Genomic DNA, 26,945 nt, shown 5'->3' with positions numbered 1-26,945 from the left:
TTTATTGTGACTCTCCCCTTCCCTTTGTTTGATGTTTCCTTTTTAATGTTGGAACAAATTACCCTTCTAAATTTTGGCACCTCTTCTTGAACTTGAAGTTGAAGTGGCTTTGGGGTTACTTCAACTTCAACTTTAGCTTCAGCTTTAGGAGAACCTGCAATAGAGTCAACAATATCAAGGTTAAAGATGGCCTTAGGTATGCGTTGTGTTTCCTTGTGCTTAGCTTTTGAGTATTTTTCTGGGACTTCAAGAGTGTTTGATTCAACATTCTTTGATTTTAACCACTTCTATGTTATTCTCAACACTTCTAAAATATAGGACATTAGGTCATCTTCTTCCCTCTTAGTCTAGTCGAGCTCAAGGATGGTATACATTCAACTTTTTCAACATAGAATGGGTCGATCACCTCCTCAACTTCATCTTCTTTTATCACATGAGTATTGAGATTTACCTTAAACATGTTGATCTGATTGATTGTCAATCTAGACCATAATCTCTTCCCAACTTCAAACTCATCGAGACAATTTGCCTAGTAATCTTCTAGATGAGGAACATGGGTTAATGAAGATGCATGCCCAAAATTATCTTTATCAAACCCTGCATAATCAAATTCTTTTCTAGTAGTATAGGGTTTGAGACATAAACATGACAATGCAAGTTGTGCTAACTTAGCTTGTTTGTAATTTGAACACCTATAGTGACCAATTTCAATAGGGAACAAGGATGAGACTGACTTCTTTGTACTTTCAGAGGAGTCAAATAAGGAAATGAGCTACCTACATATCTCTAATAAAACAATACTATCTAAATAGAAACATGGCAATTTAAATGGTTCACCAGAAAAATCCCAATCCCGAGATATGTAAATTTAGGGATTTGGATATAAAAGAAACCATAAATTTTAATAGTGTGCATGGATTCCTCTGATAACCTATGATTTTCATGACCTTGGAGCTCAAAAACTTACCTCCCAAGAAAAACATCATTAACCCTTCTGAACTCCTTGCAAGATTTAGTTACATGAAGGTCTTTGTAGTATTGGTAGATAGTCCTCTCTTCTATCCAGGGCATATGCGAAAGTCCCTCCCATTCTTTGGATGCTACTAAAAAATATAGACTGGGAAGGAATAGAGAAAGAATGGGCTGAAACTACCTATTGCTATGAGGCTTCTATGAAAATTCTCAGCTATTAAATCTACTTAGTCAATAAAATTTTCACCTCCAATGATCTTTAGAATGAATAGATACATCCAACTTTCCCAATGAAAGGCATGATCATTAGCTTTGATCCTATTCAAAAGTAACACAATATCTACTATTTTTTTAATTAAATGCTCAATTGTTAATGGCTTAGGCAATCTAGAACCCCCTTCAGCTAGTCTCAAAAGCCAAGTTTGAGCTATGATGTTTTTATAATTCTTCTTTTTGTCATGATATAAATGCTTAGATTCCTCAAAGGTCCATGTTTCATAGGGTTCCTTATGAGGGATTCTCAGGGCTATGCTAACACTTGTCCTGCATATTCTTATTAACACCTCCCTTGAAGCTTTCTTTATGCATCTGGTGTTGGGGTTGTAGTGATTTGCACACTCCACAACTAGTTTTGGGCATTCAATCACTGGTGGGAAGGCATCAACTTCCAACAAACCACTAATAGCTAATTTTTGATGTATGGGACTAGACTGAACATCCCTCGCCCACTCAATTACATCCCCTAGGTTTTTATTTACCATGAAAGTATCTCAATTTTGAGGAAGGAAACTCAATAGGAAAGGGTTTTCAAGCTTAGTCATTTTGGAGCGAAAAAGCATATGGTTCAACTTGAAATTACAAATTTATAGAATTAAACCAAAACACTTCAAAGGGAAAACTAGGCATAGGAATGATAGAGTGAGAGATAATGCACTTATAGTTTTTGGTAGAGTCTAGACATCCACTTTCCTTGCTTACCAGTCAACATTGAGAGCTCAAAATGATGAAATGAGCACTCATACAAGACATAAGATTATTATAGAGGATGATTTCTTAAAAATCCAAGGACAGATTTGAGTGGGTAGAAAGGGGTAATTACAAGCATGCCATCTATACCCTAACAAGACTTGCAAGGCTTATTTGCAGTTAATACCCATCACATCTGAATGCAACTCAACCTTTCATGATGTCACAAAATCCGTGCACCACCCTTTTCCATAAAGTAATGGTACTTAGCACAATTTCTTGTAATTGCCACAAATATTGCTTTTTGCATCTTCAACATCACAATAGGGTGGGACCCATTCCTTTGGCTCATAAAGATGAATTTATAATCTCACTATGCACCTTCTACAAGGAAACAAGCACATGTTAGAAAAATATCGAAGTTGAAGTTTGAATCAACTTTGATTTCAACTTCAACTTCCAAAAGTGGACCTAGGTTGACGGGGAGGACACCTTGTCAAAATGAAAATTGAAGGGTGAAGTTGAACTTGAACTTGAAGTAAAATTGGGCTTCAACTTTAACTCTAAATTGCAAAATGGCACTTCGATGATAACTTGTACATCAACAATAAGATATGGTAACACATGGCATATCTACAATATAAAATAGAACTGGTAAGAAACCATTAGCAATGACAATAACTAAGTATAAAGTAACCAAAAAAGCCCAATTATCAAAGAAAAAATTCCACTGTATTATTCCATAAATTAAAATACCTGATATGTCAATTCTCAAGTATGAAAAAAGACAAGAGTTGCAACTTGCCCAGGAACAGGTTCAATCTATTGCAATGTGGAAAGAACAAAAACTGTGGTCTTTCGCATTCCAGACTTAGCCTAGCAAATCACAACCATTCCTAGGATGGCCTTGGCAATGCATTCATGTTGTGCTAATAGAATCAAACAAAATAAAGTGATATCTTAGTTAGGACATTCACAATTGGGCTAATTTTGGAATAGTTTAAGATAGCCATGATTATGCTCCAACTTTAGAGGCATAGTGCAAGTAAATTACCTACATAACATTTACATGAAGTTATTAAAGAGACTATTTCAAAAAAAAATTATAAGTACTTAGTAGTCAATCAATGAGCACCATGATAATTACATCATCTTTAATCAAACAATTGGATAGGTTATCATTGTATTGATAACCTTCCTCTAAATTTTATCGAGTACAGCTCCCCATGTAGGATATGCAATGAATTGCAGAAATGTAAATATGAATGCTTTTAACTAGAAAGCACAAAAAGGTATACAAACATCTATCTGTAAACACAACATAGATGCGGAAAGACTAAGTAACTAAAAGGAAATGAACAGTAAATGACACACAGTTCATCTACCCAAATGCTGCATTACAAAGTGAATGAAATTCCTAAGAAAGAAAATAATTAGAACTTTAAAGGCATCTTAAAATCAAATATATTTAGGAAATAGTGACACTAAAAGTGTTTAGAGAAAACTAAAAGTTACACAAAGATAACAATCACTGGAAAGAAAGCTGCCTAAACTTGAAGTTTTGGTATGTAATTTTCTCCCAAATCTCCCTTTTCTAACATGCATAAAATTACACAAACCTCAATACATGTTGCATCAGAATCACCATCTAGAATAAAACAAATTTCCTCCTTTATATTACATTTAAAAATCAAAACTCCCATTTTTACTAACACAATGTTTAGAAAAATAAAAGATCTACTCTTCTATAGTCCCCAAGTCTGCTCTTTTCTCAGCAAAGAAGAAGAATTGAAAAGCTTGAAAACTCCTTCCCCCTACTATAGCGCACAGTCTTTCCTTTCTCTAGTGAAAAGTGGAACCCTGCTTGTCTTGTTTGTGGTTTATTTAACACCTATTTCTTGTAACATTTCAATTACATAGCTAATTCTTTCTTTTCCCATCACAACTATCCCCTTTCACCACTTTATTAGGTTTCAAAAAGTTAAAGATATTTATTGAGTCTAAGTTTGTGCCTTTTTGAATAGGTGGCATGTCAATCTTTACCAATAGCCCCACTTTGCCAATTGATTTTGTTGATAAAGTATCCAATTCACCTCTTGAGAAATGAATCCTTCCAAGTAGATTGAGCATATCCCCAATTATGTAGACCCACAACATACTAGTCAAGATTAATCACAATATGAGGTCAAGAAAAAGTGGGAATCATGATTCAGTGAATAATCAACTTAGGCAATTGTGCTAGATGTTTTAGTCCTGCCACATGGAAGTGTGTTGAATATGGTTTTGGTTGGGGTTGACATTCATGAATTTGGTGATGATCTTTGTAATTGTGCCTCTCACTAATTTTGTGGTGATATCCTTAAATCTCCTTTGGTGAATATTGATAATTGACTCTTCATTAAGCATCACTCTTACCTTCTTATGGAATTTGAGATTCCTCTTTTGTCGATACAATCCCTAGTGTTTAATAGAAAGGACATGTAAATTCTCAATCTTTTCCATAGACTTGAGGTTAAGAGTTTTCTTCTATGCAACATTCTATCAAGTAGTCAATGTTATATTATATATCACCTTTGGGTTCCATAATGATAAAATCATAGGTGATGGGAAGGTGCCCTGACTTTTTCAATTACTGAATGTTTGAATTCGAGTTGAAACATTCCAAAATTGGGTTCTATACACTCCCCACTATGGGTGAGCTTGGCTTTTCTATGTCTTATTAATTTCCAAATGTGTTTGAGGATTCCTCGATATGTTCCCTCAAATTGGGTATTCATTGCCACTACCACATAAAGATTGGGCTTCTCTGTCTTATTTCATAAATAGGAAAATTCTTTGATGTTTGACTTTAGAAGTCGACTCTATTAGACACACCTTCATATGAGATCCAAATTCAAACTTCCATTGCCTTTATATTGTATGTTTCCTACCTTGGTATTGGGAATGAGCATTTAATGAATCTCTCAAGCTTGCTATAGGATCATGCCAAACACATGTGATTGGTGATGGGATCTGACTAGAACTTGTAGAGCTTTCCACATCAATAACTTTCAATAATGAAAGGCCACCTAATTATCTTTTTACACACTCGACTAGTGTGAGGTGGGGGAAAAGATTATGTGATGTGACATCCTATAGAACCATTTCAAAACTTGGTGACACTTGTTATTCACTCAAGCACGAGTTCACAGATTCAAAATTTGAAATAGCCTTTTCCATGATATATCATTGAGTTGTCAATTACACATTTAGTCAAATGGTTTGTATACACTTTGCTTCTAAACTAGATCTCATACCCATGGAAATCTTTGATGATTTAGTGCATAGGCACTTATGCTAATTGCACTCTAGGTGGCATGCAATTTTCTATGCAAGAGATGGATTTGTTGACCATAAGAAAATGTGAAGTCTTGTATCTTGCTGAAAGTCTCTTTCAACCATTTCTTGTGGATGTAGTCATGCCTTGATTTTGAAGCAAAGGAATATATGACTTTCTATTTTGGGAGTCAAATCAATCGACCAGCATGCACTATATTGGGATTGAGGTCTCTGAACTAGCATCAGGTTTATTAAGGAATGGATTTGTGATATGCCTTAAGTGTGACATCAAACAACTTGATGGAAATGTGGGTGAGCATCTTATATTTATAACCTTCTACATTAGAGATATTCGGACCCAAGTTGATTTCATTGAGAAATGGAAAAGGCTAAGGCACCACAGCTTGATGTATCTTGTCAAGCAATTGGTGAACATATCCAACAATGACATAGTGTGTGTCTAATAGTGTTCTCATTCCTCACAATGAAAAAGTTACTTTTCAATGAGCAGTCTTTACTATAGGAAGTTCATGTTTCCATGAAGCTTGCTCAGCCATAATGATTTTTTCACATCATGAGGAACTCGTACCATGTTTCTTTTGAATCATTCCATGCACTCAAGTCATTTTAGGTTATATAAGGATATATATCTCTTAATCTCTCTTTTAATAAACCATGATCATGTTACTGCTACTAGTTAATGACTCCTTTATATAGCTTTCTTTAGCTTGATAATTTGCCAACATCTAAACTAATTGGGATGAACCAAATCATTTCTACCTTTTACCACATTCCTCTAACTCCCATCATGTGAGGTGTTAGTGATAGAGTCAAATTCATTCAGCCTTGCTCTCTTAGTACAACTTGAATGGTGAATTTTGACCAGTTGAGAGTGAAACATGCATCTTGATCTCTTAAGCTTAATTTTAAATCAAATCATGAGTTCTTATGCAATTTGAATTGTGAACCCAAACTTCTAACTAACCATTTGTGCCTCTAAAATTGGAACAAAAATCTATAGGACTTGATCCCCTGATTCTGAACTTTTTAATTAATAAATCTGAATTTCAAACTTTGGACTCCAAATTTTGAAAATTGAATCTCTATTCTAAACTTTTGAATTGAGCAACTAACCTAGAGTAATAAGTATCTAGACCAAAATATGAATCATTGAACATGAGGTTCCTATCATAGTCTTGCACATTCTAGGCACCATCCTCTTACACATTAGTTGTGTCACATCAAACCACTGATTTTGCTTTAAATACAAAAAGAACTTGTAGAACTATTGAGCTATCAAAACCATTGAACTACTTTGAACTACTTTGAACCTCAATTCAAAGAGGTTCAAAACTCTACACTAAAATTTTAAATGTTGGGTCTATATTTGGTACCAACACTATTGTAACTTGAAAAATACACATGCACTTGGCTTACACTAGCAAATGTTGTAACTCAATAAACACTAAAATAAATCAGCAACTACTTAACATGAAAATATTTAAGATATTATATGTGATTAATCTTAGATTAGTTGCATACATGTAAATGAAATATCATGAACACAATTGACACCAAGATTTAACATGAAACCCAATTTGGGAAAAATCACCATTTGCATCTAGTTACTAATTTTCACTCTTTTGAAATGAGCCCTATTAGGAGCCAACCCTATTAAAGGTTACAAAACACACTGTTAGGTTTGACCTGATTAGATGATTTAATCACCTCGTTAGGAGTGGCCTTGTTAGAGGTCTTTAGACAATTCAATCTAGAAATGCCACCTTGTTAGAGGATTTACAAATAGCTATTAAGGAAACTCACTTAAGAGATTTAGATCACTGTTACAATAGTTAGAAAGTAACAATGATATGACCTAATTCTTGATACAACTAAATTGTTGATTACTGATCTCAATTATGGTTTATATACTTGATTCTTCCTAATTGAATGTATCTTTGCAGATCAATAAGGATATTATGCTTATCCTTCCAATTCACTTCCTCTAAGCATCATCAAATCCTCTATTATGTTCAACACATTTAATCCTCAACTTGACCTTATATTTATAGCTTACACATTGTTAAGTTGGCTTGAATACAACTTAGAATAATTAATATTTATCTCTTCATTCAACTAGAACCAACAAATAATCACTTGAGTAATCATTCGTTAGTCAACCCTACTTGGTAGACACTAAATTAGAAACAATTTTCTTTTGTTAATTAAGTGAACTTGGTTAACATTGCATATTCACAAAGTTCCTTTGGTAACCAAGTAAGCTTGGTTAACACTAGTTCCATCCAACAGTTCTTTCATTAATCAAGTGAGCTCGATTAACCCTCAAATTTTACAAATTTTCCTTTGTCACCTGAGTGAACTTGGTAGGCACTATCTTCTAAACTAAGCAAACTCTAGAATGCTCAGTAGACATAGAAAACTATCTTCAACGCCTGAGTGAGCTCAACATACATTGATTGGCAATGATATGAGATTTTGTGTAGCATCAAAGATAATACACAATTAATCAATTATTTTCAACAATCTCCCTCTTTGGCATTGATGGCAACACATGTCATAATACAATAAAATTTTAGAGAGAGAATAAAGTAAGGAACATATCCTTAGTTTCATTCTAATTCTCATCGTTGAAAACTCCCTCTATTAGTGTGAACTCCCTCTACCTTTAGTTTCTCCCTCTGTCAGCAAAAACTTTGTCTTCAACATATTTTTCTGATAGAAAACTTTCCTTCTTTGATATTAGACCAAGTTCTCCTTCTTTGACATCTCTTGAAGTGATTAAATTTCTAATAAAATTTCTATGAGATATGACACCAAACTTCTCATGCCAAAGACAATACTTAGTGATTATCAATGTACCTCATGTATTGATTCATCTGCAATGTGCCTTTGTCAATACTACATCAACTAGCTAAACTTCAACACGCTATGGTTGACACATCACTAAACTATATTTAGTGAGCTTCAGATAGGGGAATGAACCCTAACTTACCTCTTAGATACAAAAATGTGTCCTTAGGTAATGGCTTCATGATTATATCTGCAATTTTCTCTTTAGTATTTACATATTCCAATCTTACCTCTTTATCTTGTACCAGTTCTCTCAAAAAATGATATTTTATAGCAATGTGCTTGGTTTTTGTATGCAACATAAGATTTTTTGATATATTAATTACACTGGTGTTATCGTAGAGTATAATCACTAGATCTTTGATCTCTATCTTCACACCTACCAACAGTTGCTTGAACCAAACAACATTGGAAAAATTAACTATTGAAACCACATATTTTATACAATTCCATTTCTTTCTTGTCCAAGACACTAGTATTTTACCAAGAAATTGTGCTCTTTCTATCATCAACACTTCCTACCCAATCAACATATTTGAATGCCTTCAAATCCAAATTTCTTTCTTTTTTGTACCATAAACCATATTCTTCAATATCTTTCATATACCTAATGATTCTCTTGATTGCCATCATATGATTTTCTTTGGGATTTACTGAGAATCTTGCCACCATATTAGACTACAAATACAATACCAAGCCTTATGTGAACTACATACTGCAATTTTTCAATCATTGATCTATATATGGTCTAATTTACTTCTTTGGAATCATTATTTTTGAAAATCTTATGTCCAATAGAAATAGGTGTTCCAATAGGTTTTGATCTTCCATTCCAAATTTCATTAGTATCTCCTTAATATATTTAGACTGAGTAATGTTGATACCATCTTTCTTCTACTAGATCTGTAATCCAACAAAGAATTTGATCTCTCCAAACATAGATATCTCAAATTATTTACTCATCTCCTTTGAAAATTCCCTACGTAAGTCATCATTTTCTATAAATAAAGTGTTATCCACAAATATTTCTACTAACACAATCTTCTTGTCTAGTCCTTCTTTAATATACATATTATTATTATCATTTTTTTTTTGAAAACCAATCTTTATCAATTAGTTATGAAGTCTTTCATACCAAGCTCAGGGAGTTTTCTTGAGACCATATAATGCGTTTTGTAATTTTCAGACTATATCTCTTTTGCTAGGATCTACAAAGCCTTTTAGGTTCTTCTATGTTGACTTCCTCATCAAGGATTTCATTCAAGAATGCAGATTTTACATCTATTTGATATACTTTAAATCCTCTATGTGCTACATATGCTACTAAAGTTCTAACATCTTCTAATATTGCAACAAGAGTAAAAGTTTCACCATAATCAATACCTTCTTCTTGAGAATAACCTTTACATAGTAACCTTGCTTTGTTTCTTGAAACTTTTCCATCTTCATTTAGCTTATTTTTGAATACCCACTTTGTGCTAAATATACTTTTATCCTTGGGTCTTGGAACAAGAACCCAATTCTTATTCTTCTCTATCTGTTCTATTTCTTCATTTATAGCTTCAATCCTACTTTCATTATCCAAAGAATCTTTAACATCTCTAAGTTCAAATTTAGCAAGAAAACATGTACCTTTTAAATTTTTTTCATGTCATAGTTCCATTTGACTTTTCTCCAATGATCTGATTAAGTGTATGGTTCTTTTTGACATATCCTTCTAACATAGGTACTTTGGATTTAGAATTCATTCCACTAACCTCTTCACAATCTTCTATGTCAACCTCGAGTCCCACACTTTGTGACTCAAATCCATCACTTAGTTTTTTCTCTTGTACTAGCTCAGTAGCCTCTGACTACAACTTGGGTCCTTTAGACTATGACTCGAGTTGCATTGGTTGTAACTCAGTAGCTTTTGGAGATTTTGGGGACTTGGGTGTGAGGCCTCCTAACTTCTAAATATATTTGGCACTGTATCAGGTTCATAGTAAACAAATCTTCTATAATCCTTGGTTTCTTTGTTGCTTTCCTCTTCACTTTGTTTAGAAAATTATAACATTTGCTACCAAATACTTTCAAGTAACTTATATTTGGTTTGTAACCATACCATATTTCATAAGGAGTTTGATTTGAGTCTTTCTTCAACTGTACTCTATTCAAAGTATGCACTACAATACTAATTGTTTCCTTCTAGTATTTCATTGCAACACTCTTTTCTATCATTAAGGTTCTTGCACAATTCATGATGGATCAGTTCCTTCTTTCAACTATACCATTTTGTTAAGTTGTACTAGGGGCTAATACTAATCTCTTAATTCATTTTTCAATGCAGAATCCATTAAACTTATTAGAAATGAATTCACCACCTTTTTCTAATCTCAAACATTTTAGTTTCTTTCCAATTTCTTTCTCCACTCTTGTCAAATACCACTTGAACTTTTGAAAAGCTTCATATTATTCTTTTAGATACAGTATAGTCATCATTCTAGAATAATAATCAACAAAAAGAACCTCTTACTAATGAGAATGAGGAGACTGAAGAAATACTTCCCAAACACATCAAAAAATGTTGTAAGGATAAACACTTCTAAAAAGCCATGGATATATTTCTTAACAAAGAGAAAGAGAAATACTTTCTCAAACTTGCTCAAGAGGGAGAAAAACTACCTCATCATTTTAATGTTGAGACAATCATCACACATGAAGAGGAAATTGAAATTTTTCAAGTTGCAAAACAACTGAAGATCATGCAAGAACAATTGGTTTAAGTGATGTATGACAAGGACAAACCAACCAAAAAAATCACTTTAGACATATTTGTCCATTTCCTTTTGACAAGAGTTTAGACATGTCTCCTTTTCCAAAAGGAGTTGAGTTTCCCAAGTACAACAAATACTTTGGAACCTCTGATCCTTAAGATCATTTGAGGGAATTTGGTGCTTTTTCTATGGAATTCATGCACAATCAGACATATCTTATGCATTTATTTTCACAGAGTCTAGGTGGTCAAGCCATGGAATCGTTCTCAATGTTACCTATTGGTATCAAAAAATTCAATGAGATTGCTAACCTATTTTTTTAGTAGTACTCACACAACATACAACATCTAGTTAACATATGTGACTTGTGTAACCTTGAACATAAATTTGGGGAACCTTTCCTCACATTTCTTCAAAGGTGGCGACAACTATATACCAAATATACATGAAAGATACCTAAAACAGAAAAACTTGACATCTTCATGGATAATCTTCTATTTGACTTTGGGTATAAAGTTCAACTTCAAGGTCCGTGCACCTTTGAAGAGATGGTCACATAGGCTATCTAAATAGAGAAATTCATGGTAAAAAAAAGGTGAAATATCCCTTCAAAAGGACACTAAGCAAGGATCAACTTCTAGTAAGGATAAGTCCAAGTATGTGAACAAGAATCGAGAGGTAGTATATGATGGAGTCATTGATAACATTACTCCTAAACTTGCTAAAGTAGCTTTCAATATTATAGATAATCTCAAAGCATCTAAAAATGTTGACAAGTCTCCTCCTTGTAACAAGACATTTGAAAACAAAACAAAGAACTCGTTTTGGGTTACATGCCAAAAATGAGAATATACACCTCTTGGTGAACCTCTAGATGTGGTCTATAAGACCTTTCTTCAAAACAAGCTCATTTCTCCATTAGATAATTCTTGTACTTATGATCCACAACCATGACCTCCATGGTGGAATAAGACTACATTTTGTGAATACCATTAGAAAAAAGGTCACAAAACTAGCAATCGCATCAACCTACGTCACAAAGTTCAAAACTTAATTGATGATGGTGAAATTGTTGTGGATGGACATAACAAGAAAATAGATCACAAGGCTTTCAAGGAGCCATTCCCACACTATGAGAAGGGAGAAAACTCTAACTAGGAAGCTCATAACAAGGTCAACTATATATACTCTAATGATGATGATGTGATTAACATGGTTGAACATGTGGATTTTGAGTATTGTGAAGTCATCAGAATCAAGGGAAAATGAGACAACACTAAACCTAAGATGCCATCTATCTTAAGGGGCACTACATCTACTACATTTGACAAAGAACCATCATAATCTTTTGCCAACACTATTACACATTCTTAGCCCAAGATAGTACTCAAAGGCCCTGCACCTTCTGCTACTAAGTTAGAACAACACAAAGAAAAACCTCTTGCTGGTCCATTTGGAAAAAGTACAAAAATTGCAACATCTTCTATGGTGACTAGCTATAGTATCATTGATCAATTGCAATAGACAAGTGCTCAAATAATGATATTTGAATTTCTCAAAATTTTGCCTGCCCATAGGCAGATTCTTGACAAAGCCCTCACTGAGCCAAATGTACCTCAAGATCTTGATCTTGATAGGTTCCAATCTATGGTAGGTCATCTAACCTCACTTCACTATATGTCCTTTGAGGATGACAATTCACTAAGTCATCTGCATAACCAACTATAGCATATTGAAGTCATGATACACCAAAAGCCTATTCGTCATGTGCTCATTGATATTAGAGCTAGTTTAAACATTTTCTCTGCTACTTTGCTTAGATAATTAGGCTATTGTGAGGATTCCATTGATCCTCATCGTAGAATAACCATCAAGGCATATGATGAAGTCAAGTGTAAATCCTTAAGTCTTATTGTGTTGCCTCTTTGAGTTGGTCTTGTAGAAAGGGATGTCGCTTGTCAAGTCCTTCACATTCCATTAGAGTAAAACATCATGCTAGAGAGACCATGGATACATGAAATACAAGTTGTACCTTCAACTTACCATCAATGCATCAAGTTTCCATTTCACAGCTCTAAAGTTACCAGACCTGCAAATACTATTTACACCTATAACATGTTGAAATATACTAAAATCTTTGTACCTATTAATAGGGAATCTATGGATCATCATGATGATAAGCTGAAACAAATCAAGAAGCCCCTCATGTTGAAAGAAACTGGGGATGGGTGAACATCACATAGAACTGGTTCTATCATTGACATCTCTTCTTGAGTCTCCCCATCATTATGGGAGACTGTCTAAAGAGAAGAGACCTTTTGTGCTATCACCTCAAACTAAGTACAATGATACCTTCATTAAAGCCATTGTACCTCTAAAGGAGGAAAATGAAAACAAATCCATTACTACATGGATATACCGAGAGGAAACTCCAGTTGACCTCATAGAAAAACTTATGAGATTACTCCTAAGCAGTATGGTCTAGGTAGTCATGAAACAGTTTGAATATAAAGGGAATAGTCCAATCAAACACAACAAAAATTACTTGATTGATCCTATCAAAGTGACAACTAAAAGGTCTTGAGATACATTCAGCTTGGGTTTCAAGAAGATTCCCTTTCATCTAGGGATTAACAAATTTATACCAAAATTTGAGAGTTCATCTGAACATGAGTCACAAGTTGAGTCAAATGATCATGAGGATGATGTTGATGATGAGGATCCTTATCCTTATCCAATTCTTTTTGATCTTGCTAAATTCTTCACATTATTGGATGACTTTGTACCATGTGTTAGCTCCATGGATGGTGATAGTGATTCTTCTAACAACACTGTTGATTCTCCCCACATAGCAAGAACAAGGAGAGTCAAGTCATGCTTTAGTCATTGAGTGAATCTATAAAAATCTAGATGATGAAGGAGAATGGGTACCTATTGCCATTGGTGAATTCTATAATCTATCTCCATGCAACACAGATTCTTGAGAGTATGAATTTGATTCTTTCTTAAAAGCAACTACAAACAAAGATATACATTAATTTCATACTTATGAAAATTAGATTGAGGTAGCTAAATCATCTAGGGTTAGGTTAGATGAGTCTCATCCAACTAGTGTCATTGAGCCTTTGATTATTGTCTTTAGAACTCAAAGGCATTCGAACACACTTGTAGATGAATCCGCTTTAGGTCTCAAATTATGTGTCCAAGTATTTGATGACTACACTATGAGTGCCATAGAACCTACCACATCTCTTTCATTCACCTATCCTAAGCTTAAAGACTAAAATTCCAATGCATCTAGTGAGGTCCCTATATTCCAAAATAACTATGCTCTTGCTTGCTACTTAAATGTTGTCAAACTTGTAATGTCTTCCACCAACGAACAAAGCATTAACATAGCTGAAGTTGACATCAAATATCTCAATCACACAATAATAAAGAAAAGAAATAGAAGGTCTAATGATGAAAACCACATTTTTTTAGTATCAAAACCAAAAATAGTAAAAATAAAAGACATCCAAAGGTGAAAACCTCTCTAAGGCCCCTAAGGATGAGATATTTGATGATGCACTTCGTAGTCATTTTCAAGAAAGATTATCAGTATTGATAGATAGAACAAACATAGCTGATCAACTTGGGAATAGAGGAAGAGCCTCATATGATACACCTTGCATAGTCTCTATTTACAGAAGAGAGAGAGGAATTTATTGCCTTCTTGCAAGAGAAAAAGATTAATTTTGCATGGAACTACTTACACATGCCAAGCTTGGATATTGACCTCATAATGCATCATTTATCTATTACACTAAGAGTTAAACCGGTCAAATAGAAGCTCAAGAAAATGCATCATTAGGTTGCATTACTTGGCTAAGCTAAACTGGAAAAGCTTATGAAAGCTAGTTTCGCTAAATGGATATCAAACATTGTTCCAGTCTCCAAACATGACAAGTCTACCCATGTTTGTACAGATTTCTAAGATCTAAATTTAGCATGTTCAAAGGATGATTTTTCACTTCGAAACATTGATATGATAGTGGACATGACAACAAGATATGAAATGTACTCTGATGCAAGAGCATCCAGAGGTATAAGGGCAATCCTGTGTCACCCAAAAAAATGTACTTAGACTTAGTTTTTGTTTCATGTCTTTTCATTTTTGGATACCCATTTGGGTCAAATAAAGGTTCCAACTCTCACAGTTCCACTATCAGTGTGTTTGAAAATCCTGAAAAAAATAGGAGCATGCAATTTGGCCATCATTTTGGTGACCTAGAAGGTGTGAATTTGCCAGATGAATGTAATTGTGATTTAGAGCATTCTAGAAAAAGAATCAGGTCAAAAGGCCCCACGGTTTGAAAGTTATGGTAGTTTTTTTGGGTTTTGGAGACCTCCTAAGAATGCTTCAAAGTTAGGTTAGGGGCATTAAATGACCCCAAAATTGTCAAAAAATGGGGGATGAGTGAAGTTGGTCCATAGGGCTATAGAGCGCTTCGAGAGCTTTTCTGAAATGTAAACAGTTCATCAATCGGAGCTACGGTTCAAAAGTTATGCCTCCTGGAAGTTCGGTTACCATTTCTGGATTCTTCTAGATTTGTGCCGACTTCTACCGCAGCTTTCGAAACCTTCTATTTGGTCGGTGGGTGCCTACTAGCACTTTCTAGAATGTACTCCTAGTCCTTAACCCTCCAGGGTCTATTTAAGGAGATTTTTGGCATTGTTAAAGGCAGTTCGGAGTGGAGTTTGAGAGGAGGTAGTGGAAGGAGAAATTATCTCTAGATTTATGCTATTGTAAGCCCTTAGGGCATGTTTCAAAGTTTATTTTTCTGTACTATTTGTACTAGCTTATTTTCTTAGTTAATATAATTTTCCCTTTCTATTGTGTCCATTTTGGTTCTTGGGTTGTGTTCCCATCATACTCACTCATGGATAACTTTTATGGTCATAATCAAATCAAAATTTCTCCAACAGACTAGGAGAAAATTGCTTTCACTTGTGCATGGGGAACCTTATTTTGGAATGTGATGCCATTTGGTCTAAAAAATGTTGGTGCCATGTATCAAAGGATAGTTACAATAATCTTCCATGATATGATGCATAAGACAATGGAGGACTATGTCGATGATACCTTGGTTAAGAGCACAAAATGCAACACTCACTTTCAAGATTTGGGACCCATCCTAAATCATATGGAGAAGTTTAGTTTGTGACTCAACCCCAAAAACTATGCATTTGGTGTCATGTCTAGGAAACTACTTGGTTACATCATTTTTGCAAAAGGAATTTAGGTAGATGTAGAGAAAGTTCAAGCAATCATGGACATGCCTCCACCCTGTAATATCATTTAGATGAGGGGCTTGCAAGGAAGACTTCAATCCATTCATAGATTCATCTCACAACTGGTGGATAGGTTACAACCTTTTAGTAGGACTCTACATAGAGGTGTGAATTATAATTGGAGTAAAGATTGTGATCAGAGTTTAACATAGATGAAATAAAACCTTTCTAATCCACTGATCTAGATGCCTCCTATCTATAGGAAACCTCTTTTTTTGTACATCTCAACAACAGAGTCATCTCTTGGTATCCTGCTAGCTCAAGACGATAATGATAACAAGGAATGAGCTATCTAATATCTTAGTTGTGTGCTGATTACTTATGAAATGAATTATAGCATCATTGGGAAAGCTTGCTTGGTAATTTTCTTTGCTTCCCAAAAGGTGAGACACTACATGCTCACTCATACTATGCGACTAATCACTAAAATTGATCCAATAAAATACTTACTCAACAAGGAAACTCTAATAGGAAGGTTAGCCAAATGGGTCATGGTACTAAGAGAATTTGATATTTAGTATGTTGAGAGAAGGCTATCAAAGGATAGGCAATTTCTGATCAATTAGCAAAAGCATCGATACAAAGTCTTCTTCCAATGAACATTGACTTTCTAGATGAATCAATTTTAATGCTAACACACCAAACTTTGATGATGTTCTTCAATAACTCCTTTATATAATGAGGATATGATGCTAGGATCTTATTCATAACACCACAGAAGTATTCTCTACCTAAGGCCTACAAGATTTTGTTTTCTTGTACAAACAATATTGTAGAATATGAAGCCCTAATTAATGGCATGAAGATTGCAGTTGAATGGAGAGTTGATGAATTGAACATCTTTGGTGATTCACAATTCATAATCAACCAAGTCAATGATGTGTATCAAACAAGGATGAGAAATTGATACCTTATAAATGCATTTTAGATAATTGAAGAAATATTTTACTCATATCAATTTTCAACAAATTCCTTGGGTAGATAACAAAGTGGCTAATGTAATGGCTACTCTTGCTTCCATGTTACAAATGCCAAAGAATGATCATCGACATGAGTTCCTAGTGGAGGCATTACTCTACCATGCCTATAATTCTCCTAAATCTTGGATGATCTATTCTATTATAGGACACAACTCATCCTGCTACCACCATATATACTCTTACCTGCATGACCAAATAATTCTAGACAATCTAACCCAGAATGAAAAATGCCACCTTATGTATAATGCTTCATGGTATGTTATTATTGTTGATGACTTGTTTAGGAGAGGTCTTGACAAAACACTTCTTAGGTGTCTAGAACCTAATGAGTCCAAATACACATTAATCAATTTACATGAGGGCATTTGCAAATCTCACTTTGACAGCTTGACACTAGCTCGTAAACTTATTAGAGCTAGTTACTATTGGTCAAATATAGAGCAAGAGGTAATTAAATATGCCAAGTTCTATAAACAATGTAAGCTTCATGGGAATTTGATTCACACTCTAGTCAAGGAGCTAATTCCATCTATCACACTATGGCCATTCCAACAATGGGCTTTTGATCTTATGGCTCAGATTCATCCATCTTCTTCAAATTGACACAAGTTCATTATTACAGCTACAGACTACTTCACTAAATGGGTAGAGGTAGTCCCTCTCTCTATAGAAAATGGAAAATTTTTAGCTCTATTCATTATGAATTACATCATTTGTAGGTATGGTATACCTTCCTCCATCATTGCTAACAATGGAGGACATTTTAAAAACAAAGATCTTAAAGAGTTGTGCAAAAATTTCAGAATCATGCAACATTGGTCTTCTATTTATTACCCCCAGGGTAATGGTCAAGTGAAGGCATCCAACAAAGCTATCCTTAAGATCTTGCATCACACAATCAACAAATTTGGTGAGGACTAGCACCTTTAGATTAATCTAGCTTTATGGGCTTACAAAACAAATATCAAAAATCCAATGGGTACAACACCTTTTTCTTTGGTATATGGAGCAAATGTTGTGCTTCCAATTGAGGTTGAGATTCCAACTTTGAGAATCTCCATGAAGGGCCTCACTACTGATGATGACTACTAAATATCTTAGCTTAAAGAGCTAGAATTGTTAGATGAACATCAACAAGTGGCATGCAATCATCTTTGAGCTTATCAGCAGTGTATGTCTAGAAGCTACAACAAGAAAGTCAAGCCACATGACTTCCAACTGGGTGATCTTGTTATGAGAGAAAACTCTAAAATCAACAATAGGTATAGAAAGGGAAGTTCAAACCCAACTAGCTTGGTCCATGTATAGTTACTATAGTTTTTGGATCTAGTGCCTACAAACTTTCTACAACCAAGGGAGAGGCACTCAAGGAGCCCATCAACACTATCCATCTGAAGCGGTTCTACAACTTACATGATTTCAAAAGCTCTTTATACATAATTAAAGGTCCTAAAAAAATCATTATCTTGGTGAAAACCTATCAATAGGTGAAGAAAATCATTATCCATGGATTGAATCTTGTCATAACTTAAGGGCAACACCCTACAGTGTCATATGAATCTATTTCACATCAATCACCAGTTGTTTTAACTATGTCTGCCTATTGTCGCTTGTGTCACTTTTTGAGATTCCTCTCATGGAAGATCTCTCATGTTAGTCACCAGTTGTTCTAACTACATTTGTCCATTGTTGTGTATGTTACTTTTTAAGATTCCTCTCATGGAAGATCTCTCATGTCAGTCACCAATTGTTCTACTTGCACCTACCTACTGTCGCTTATGTCACTATTGAGATGCCTCTCATAGACAATCTTTATCCTGTTAGTCACTAGTTGTTCTAACTGCGTCTATCTATTGTTTCTTAGTTTCCTACTAAGCTTCTACTTACTAAAGATTTCTCTTTGACTTAAGTGACCAGTTGTTCTAACTGTGTTTGTCTACTATTATCACCCTACTGAAGAGATTTATTACATATATGTTTTGAATGTTGACACTTGACATCAATCCTATAACACAAACACTGAACTAAAAATTTTGAACTTCTATGTGATATGGTGAGCTTTTATTTTTATTTTTTATTTTTTTTCTTTATCATGTATGTATGTATGTATGTATATAGAGATCTTGTGGATTGTGGATCATGGATTAAAAAAAAAAAGTAAACACAACATTAATAATTCTCCATTTATTTTGATTGATTGTGGATAGTTGTGCACGAAAGAGGGTGGAAAGCTTTGAACAAGGGTGGAGAGCTCTAAACATTGGTTATGATCAATGGAGATCTAGGATTTTGTTGTTGTTCCCTTGTGATCTTTGTTCCCTTTCTCTACAATTTTCTTCAAGGGGAAAAGATGTACTTGCATGTAAATCAATTCACTATGTGAACTAATTTACATGCACACATACACAATTGCATAGTACTTTTGCTAAATTAAATTAATCATTCATGTATTGGATTCACACAAGCAATTATCCTTGCATTCAATGAAATTTATTCATACCAAACTAAGCATGCAAAAATTTGTACTTACAAATTATATTATCTCTTGAGGATTAAGTAAAGATCTCGTACATAATATCGTCCAAGTAATGATTAGATGCATTCACATTAAGCCATAATAGGATTCAGTAGATGATCCATTTATGTTACTTCATACTTGTTTTATTGAACATTTTGTTTAACATAATTAGTAATACTAGAATTATACAACTATAGCTAGTACTTTGTTTATTTTATTTAATCATATACATTTAATACTATTATTTTTTAAAAAATTAGCTATATATTAATTATCACTAAAACACAAATATAGATCTCTAATTGTTATATTTTTTAATTTCAAGATCTTTATATTTAACATGATGAGTTTCCACTACTGGATAGTGGAATAGCCACAATGTGGAGCCACATAGCTCATGTCTTTTTCCACCAAATTATACTTTTATAATATTTTTGTCCTTCACAAATATTATAGGTGAATGTTCTTATGAGTTTCCATATATTTAATAATTTTTTACTTGTTGTTAGAGGTAAATTTTTATTATGAGATAGAGACATCTATCATAAGGATGGACATGCCAATTTTGATCACCCTACTTTCAAAGTTGATTCCCTTATCTAATTAATGAAACTGCAATTGACACCCTGACTTTCTACAACTTGCCCAATTAACCAGTTACATAAACAAATCATTCCATATCCTTAAACAACATCTAATCTTTTGTAAGTCTCTCTCCTCTAAAGACCCAATACATGGAGCAATTATCATCTTGAGTAGACTCAATCTCCTAGACAAATTCAATCAAAACTATTCATACCAAACTAAGTATGCAGAATTTTTTACTTAAAAATTATATTATCTCTTAGTGATTTAGTAAAGATCAATTACAATTTTCCAAGGTGATAAAATTGCATATGTAGATGTATGTATGTATGTACATACATATATACACACACATATGTGTGCATATGTATGTATATAAACACATAAATATACACAAAGAGAAGCTTCTCTAATCACCTACTAGGGGAAATATAAAGAGATACATGTTTAGAAGGAAAATAAAAGAACATTTACATAGGTACCTCTTCTCCCCTTGAATAAAATCATAGAGCAAGCACTACTACATTTGGGCCCAAACACCACAAATTACACTGCCGTCACAATTTGACCCCAAATGTTGTAGTGCTACAAAGGGTAAATATATCACAAGAGCATGACATGAAAATGAAATCATAGAGAAAGGGCACAGAGATCATAAGGGCATGACAATGAAATGCAAAGATCACAAGGGCATGACAAAGAAATACTAAATCTCCACTGACCTCCACCAAGGACATGACAATGAAATGTAAAGATCATAAGGGCACGACAATGAATGCAGCAATCATGAGGGCACAATAATGAAATCTCCACTAACGTTTGGAGCTCTCCACAATCAAAAAAAATACGGGAATGATTTATGCCATATTTTAATTTTAATTTTTATATCCAAAATTAACTCATTGTGTTGTAACTTGCCATAGGTGTTTAATCCTTGATAGCTTTCATTTCAGCATTTCAACATTGATGTTTTCAAGTTTCTTCTTCATTATATAGTCCTTTCTATACACTCAAAAGGTGTCACACTCTAAACCCTTCTATCCAAGTGATTCTATGAGATCAGAATGCTTGGATGTTAGCTTAGAGATCCCTATCCACGGAGTGCAAGAAGGAATGTTTCAAGCATATGAAGGATCTCAAATGAGCCTTAGACATACTTTTCTTGCTAATAAACCATGCAATGGGAGGTTCTTTGAGACAACAGTAAGAATGCAAGTGTTTACAATGAATTCCTCAAATATGCAATGCAAATGAATTCCTCAAATATGTAATGCAAATGTGAAGTAAGCTAATATGAAATGCAAAATGCAACAATAGTAACCAAGATGAGAGTATTAAAAACTAGCCTATTTATGCTATGTGAGCTAGACTATAGCAAAAGAGAAACTAAGCTACATGCAATTACACTAAAATTACATGATATGAGAGAATGTAGACAAGAAATTGGAAGTTCTCCACAAAATATCTCAAGGATTCAAATGGTAAACCTGCAACATATCAGTACTCAAGAGTGTGGATCCTTTGAGAGGGGGAAATCTCTTCCTTTTAAAGTTGTATGGATGGTGGAGATCAAGATCAAGATGCTAGAAGATGAAGGGTGGAGTTTGAAAATGAGATTCTTGGTTGAAAAAGGAAAACAAGAAGAATATTTTATATTGTCAAAATACTGATATTACAAACATTACATTCTATAGTCACAACATAGAACACAATTATTTTCTATTGTTTACTATGCCTTCTATGCTTCTATCATTTAAATTGTACAACTTAGGGATAACCCTACAATTGCTATAACTAGCACAAACCCAATATAAAATTGACCCTAATATAATACGAGTGAAATTTCACTTAGAGTTAAATTTTTCAATGTCATGACATCTCATTAAAGTTGTCAAAATGTTGTCTAGGTGATGAATTAGTGTGTGAATTGTGAAATGGTGGAGCGGAAAAGTGTTGGTCCAATGCTTGCAAAAATAAAAGAATGCTAAAAAAAAAACAATATGTGGAAATTTCAAAGTTGAGAAATTCCTTGGTTAAAAGTGCAACAAATTCAAGTGTTTCAGTGAAAAATGCAAAATTTTGAGGATTTCCACCTAAAATATGAATTTGCACCCAAAAAAATTAGGATTTCCACCTAAAACTTGATTTACTTTCATCATTTTCACCTAAACATCAAGTTTATGCTTCTTGAAAATATTTCTCTACATGTTTCTATTGAGGTTCCATTCTATTTGATTGCATACATAAATTCATGAACATATCCCTTGTCATATGTGACATTAGGTGTTAGAATAGCTTCAACATGATGTACCTTACTACCAAAACTTTAGGCCTAGACCTACTCCTATGATCATCAATATCATTAGACCTTGCAATGAAGTTACTATACTAGTGAATGGTAATGATATTAGTTTTTCTTTTTCTTTCAGAGTTGATAATATATGTGTTTAACCCTACTCTCCAACTTTTCTCTACATTGACACCTTGTTTATCTTAGACAATCTCTTATTACATTAATATCTATATTTGTACTTAAATAAAATTATTTCTTGATTTAAAATGAAGGAAAAATTTATACATATTCTATACACTTCCAATGAATACATTGACTTCAATTAAAAACTTGCAACGAGTACATTGGCAGAATAATACAACAAAGTGTGGTTCTGAGATGATTTCAAGCATAGGCACAATTTGAAGCATAGGCAAATATCTATGTCAGATGCAACTAATATTCACTACAAGCACCATTGATTTTATTAAAAATGTATTAAAATATTTTAAGAAAATGCAACATGTATAGAGGCATATTCAACAACCTAAGCCAACATTATTCCTCCCAAGATAAAACAAGAGCTTTGGAACAACATATGTCCATCCATTAACACATTATGGTGAGGGGATTTCAAAAAAAATGCTCTTGTCAGTGTGATACATGTATTGTAATGGGGCTCCCATTGATCATCACTATTAAATTATAGAATGCCAATACAATAAGCCAATTAATCAACTTAGACCCCTTAAACAAACTACATACATCATATATAGTTGTCTACTATACACAAGAAACAAAAACCATGCATAAATTGCATCATGATATACATGCTAAATACCTAATATGCATTGAAGAGTAACCAACTATGGAGTAACGAGTTATGAGCATTACTGCATTGAAGAGGGAAAAAGAATCCCCTATAAATAAAGGTGGAAAAATCCCACCTAGATAATCAATTTCTCTTCAAAATAATTTGAAATTCCTACCTTTGAGTCCCAATTTTATAAATTCAAACAATCTCACATAATCCAAATAATCCTTAATTTATCTTTGCTACAATGACAAAAACCAAGGGCACATGATTAGCATACCTATTTGGATGACACATGCAACTTAACCCTATTCTCGCCTACAATCCACCTGAGAAAGAATGAAGCAAGTTTCATAAAAAAATAAGTCCCAATTTGGTCAAAATTTTGACAATAAACTTATGTCAAAATTTCAACAACAAACTTCAATAATGTCAAAATTTTGACATTTTTGAGACAAACAAAAAAAAAGTGAAAATCACAAGCTAAAATGACCTTTGGTCAAAGATGAAGGTTGAAAATGAAGAGAAAATGTACTAGTGACCAAGGATATGTTATCCTAGTAAAACCCAAAGAAACAAAGGAGAGGGAGGATAAATCAAAGGAACCTATAGAAGTCCAAGAGTTGTTTGATCAATAAGAGGATCATGTAGTCAAGGAGATACCTGATGCATTACCCCTTATGAGAGACATTAGCTATCAGATATACTTAACACCAAGAGCTACCCTACACAAAAAGACTTCATATAAGATGCCACTTTCTCAAAATAAGGAAATAGGAAAACAAGTACAAGAATTGTTAGATAAAGGGCTTATAGGTAAGAGTTTAAGTCCTTGCATAGTCCCTATAGTATTAGTACCCAAGAAAGATGGTAAGTGGAGGATGTATATTGATTCAAGGGCCATAAACAATATCACAATTAGATACAAGTTTCCTTTAGACCATAGTTTCAACTAATTAGAGTAGTAGAGACTTTGTGGAGCAATATTTAATTTTTCAAAGGAAAAAAGGTACTTCATCAAATGCATGTCTCTATCAACCATTAGCTATCCCTACTAGGCCTTGGGTATGCATTAGCAAGGGCTTTTTCCTAGGATTTCTAAAAACTATTACAAGATTTGACAATGTGCATGTTGTAGTGGATAGATTCAATAAAATGGAATATTTAATCCCATGTAGGAGTACCAATTATGCTTCATACATAGAAGGGATATTCTCTAAAGAAATTGTCAGAAGTCATGGGATTCCACTTAGTATTGTTAGTGATAGAGACTCTTAAGTTTGTATATTATTTCTAGAGAACCTTATGGAAATATTAGGGACTAACCTATCATTTACATCAGCTTGTCATCCACAGTCTGATGGTTGTACTGAAGTAGTAAATAACTCATTAGGAAACTTATTAAGGAGTCTTACAAAACAACATGGACAAGCATGAGATTTAGTTAGTTATTGGACAAGTAGAATATGCATATAATGACCTTGTAAACAAGAGTACTAACAAGAGTCATTTAACATTGTTAATGGATTTCATCCAAAAGGAAAACCATAACTTAGGGATTTTAGTACAATGGACAAGAGGAGTTATCTAGGAGAAAACTTTGCAGAGAACATGAATAGGTGTAAAAGAATTTACAACAATGTGCAAAGAAATAAAAGGCCAATAGAAAAATGAGAGAAACTCATTTCAAACTTGGTCACCTAGGGATGACTTACTTGAGGAAAGAAAGGTTACCTTAAGGGAAACATACAAAAATTCTTATGAAGAAGATAGGCCCATTGAAAGTAAAGCATAAATTCAATAAAAATGAATATGAAGTAGAATCACCCTAATTTAGGCATTTCACCTATTTTCAATGTAAGTGGTTTTTATCCATTCAACGAGGATGTACTAAATACTGGGCAACATGATGTTGCAACAACATATGAAAGAAATTGGGTAAAATATCTACCTCCTAGTCAACCATTGTAGTTGGAATACATTTTAGATTTTAAGGTCATCAAGAAGACTAGAAAAGGGGTCTATAGAGAATATTTGGTAAAATGAGCTACCTTACTTGAGGAAAATGCTAAATGGATGACAAAAGTATGCATTATAAAATATGGAACAACTATTTAGGACCTATCCACTTAAGGGACTTTAGTTTTTCCCTACCCCAAAAGTATGTTGCAGGAGCACCTTAAAAATTTTGGTGTGAAACATAATTAGTTGATGTAATATTGTCTAAAGACAACAAATCATGTAGGATTGAACCTAATTGGACCCATTTGTTTGTAAACCCTAATTAATAGACTTAGACAATCTTGGGATCTTGAGCCACCAAGAGTGGTCATATTGTAAATATTTCTTAGGAAGGGTGTTCAAAGGTGTATTAGGAGTTTGGTAAGGTTCATAGTGGATTTGGTACACTTAGGAGTGAAAATGAGCATTGGAAGTGTAAAATTGCAAAGTTGAACCTTTGCAACTTTTGCAACAATATTGCAAACTTGCAACTTTGAGCCTACAATTTAGTAATGAATGGGTAAAATTGATCTAAGAGAACATATGAGGCCTTGGAAAGTGTTTTTGATGTTGGTTGGATCGAATAAGGTAAGGAAGAAAGTTTTTGTGTTTGACTTTACATTGTTTTTCATGCCAGCTTGCCATTTTTTGTACTTCAACTCATTTTGCTGGTTCTTAAAATTGTTGGTTGAATTCCTACAAACTTACCTACTTTATGCTAGGAAATCAACATAATTTTGGTTAAAAGAAGAAGACTGAGTTATGTCTTTCTCAATTTCCACACTTTAGGCTTTGCAAAACCTAGGTGGTTGCACCTATATCAATGTTCTTTAGGGAAAACTTAAAGATTAATAATGAAGACTTTATAATTGATACTCTTGAGATGACAAGTAATTCTCAATGAGAAATAAAAATATGTAAATTTTTTAAAGAGTGAATGAAACATTGAAAATGAACTTATGGAATACTTGTGGATAGAATTTCACCAACCTACAACTGTACATATAAACTTATGATGAGTATACAAAGACCATTCCTCCATTTGGGAAATATAGAATCAAAACACAAATAATATTATCATCAAACCTCAAAAGACAATGTGCACCCTATCAACCATTAGACATATAAGAAATAAATGCAATCCTTAGTCTAAATTTATTTAACCCCAATCAAAAGAGACCAATTAGATAGATACCATTCTCATTATGAAAATATCTTATAAATCAAAATCATGCAATACTCCAATCCATCAAAATAGTAGTGTAATCCCAAGAAGAACATGAGTAATTAGAAAATCATACACCATGATTGATATCGAGGAATCATCATTATATTAACTTCATTCATAAGGAAATACATCAAATAAGTTTCATAGCATATCCAAAACAAGTAATTTCATAAAATGGAAAATTACTTCATATTGTTCCTTCTTTTAAGTAGTATTTGTTGACCTTATGGTCAAATCATTTGTCAATTAGTGCCTAACCAATTAATCGTTTGGTTAGTAACATTGTTACCAAGCTTCACAGAGTCTATCAAGCTTCATAGAATCTACCAA

At 33.6% G+C, this 26,945-nt stretch overlaps 1 pseudogene; it reads right to left on the bottom strand.

Annotated features, from left to right (window-relative positions):
- The window catches only part of LOC149542901 (DEAD-box ATP-dependent RNA helicase 15-like), a 67,329-nt pseudogene that overhangs the window by 4,104 nt on the left and 36,280 nt on the right, over positions 1-26,945 (bottom strand).

This window comes from Cupressus sempervirens, chromosome 8 (assembly GCF_028749045.1).
Source record: "Cupressus sempervirens isolate cs-2001-9-10 chromosome 8, ASM2874904v1, whole genome shotgun sequence".
In the NCBI taxonomy this organism is placed as follows: domain Eukaryota; kingdom Viridiplantae; phylum Streptophyta; class Pinopsida; order Cupressales; family Cupressaceae; genus Cupressus; species Cupressus sempervirens.
This window is presented reverse-complemented; position numbering and strand designations above follow the sequence as displayed.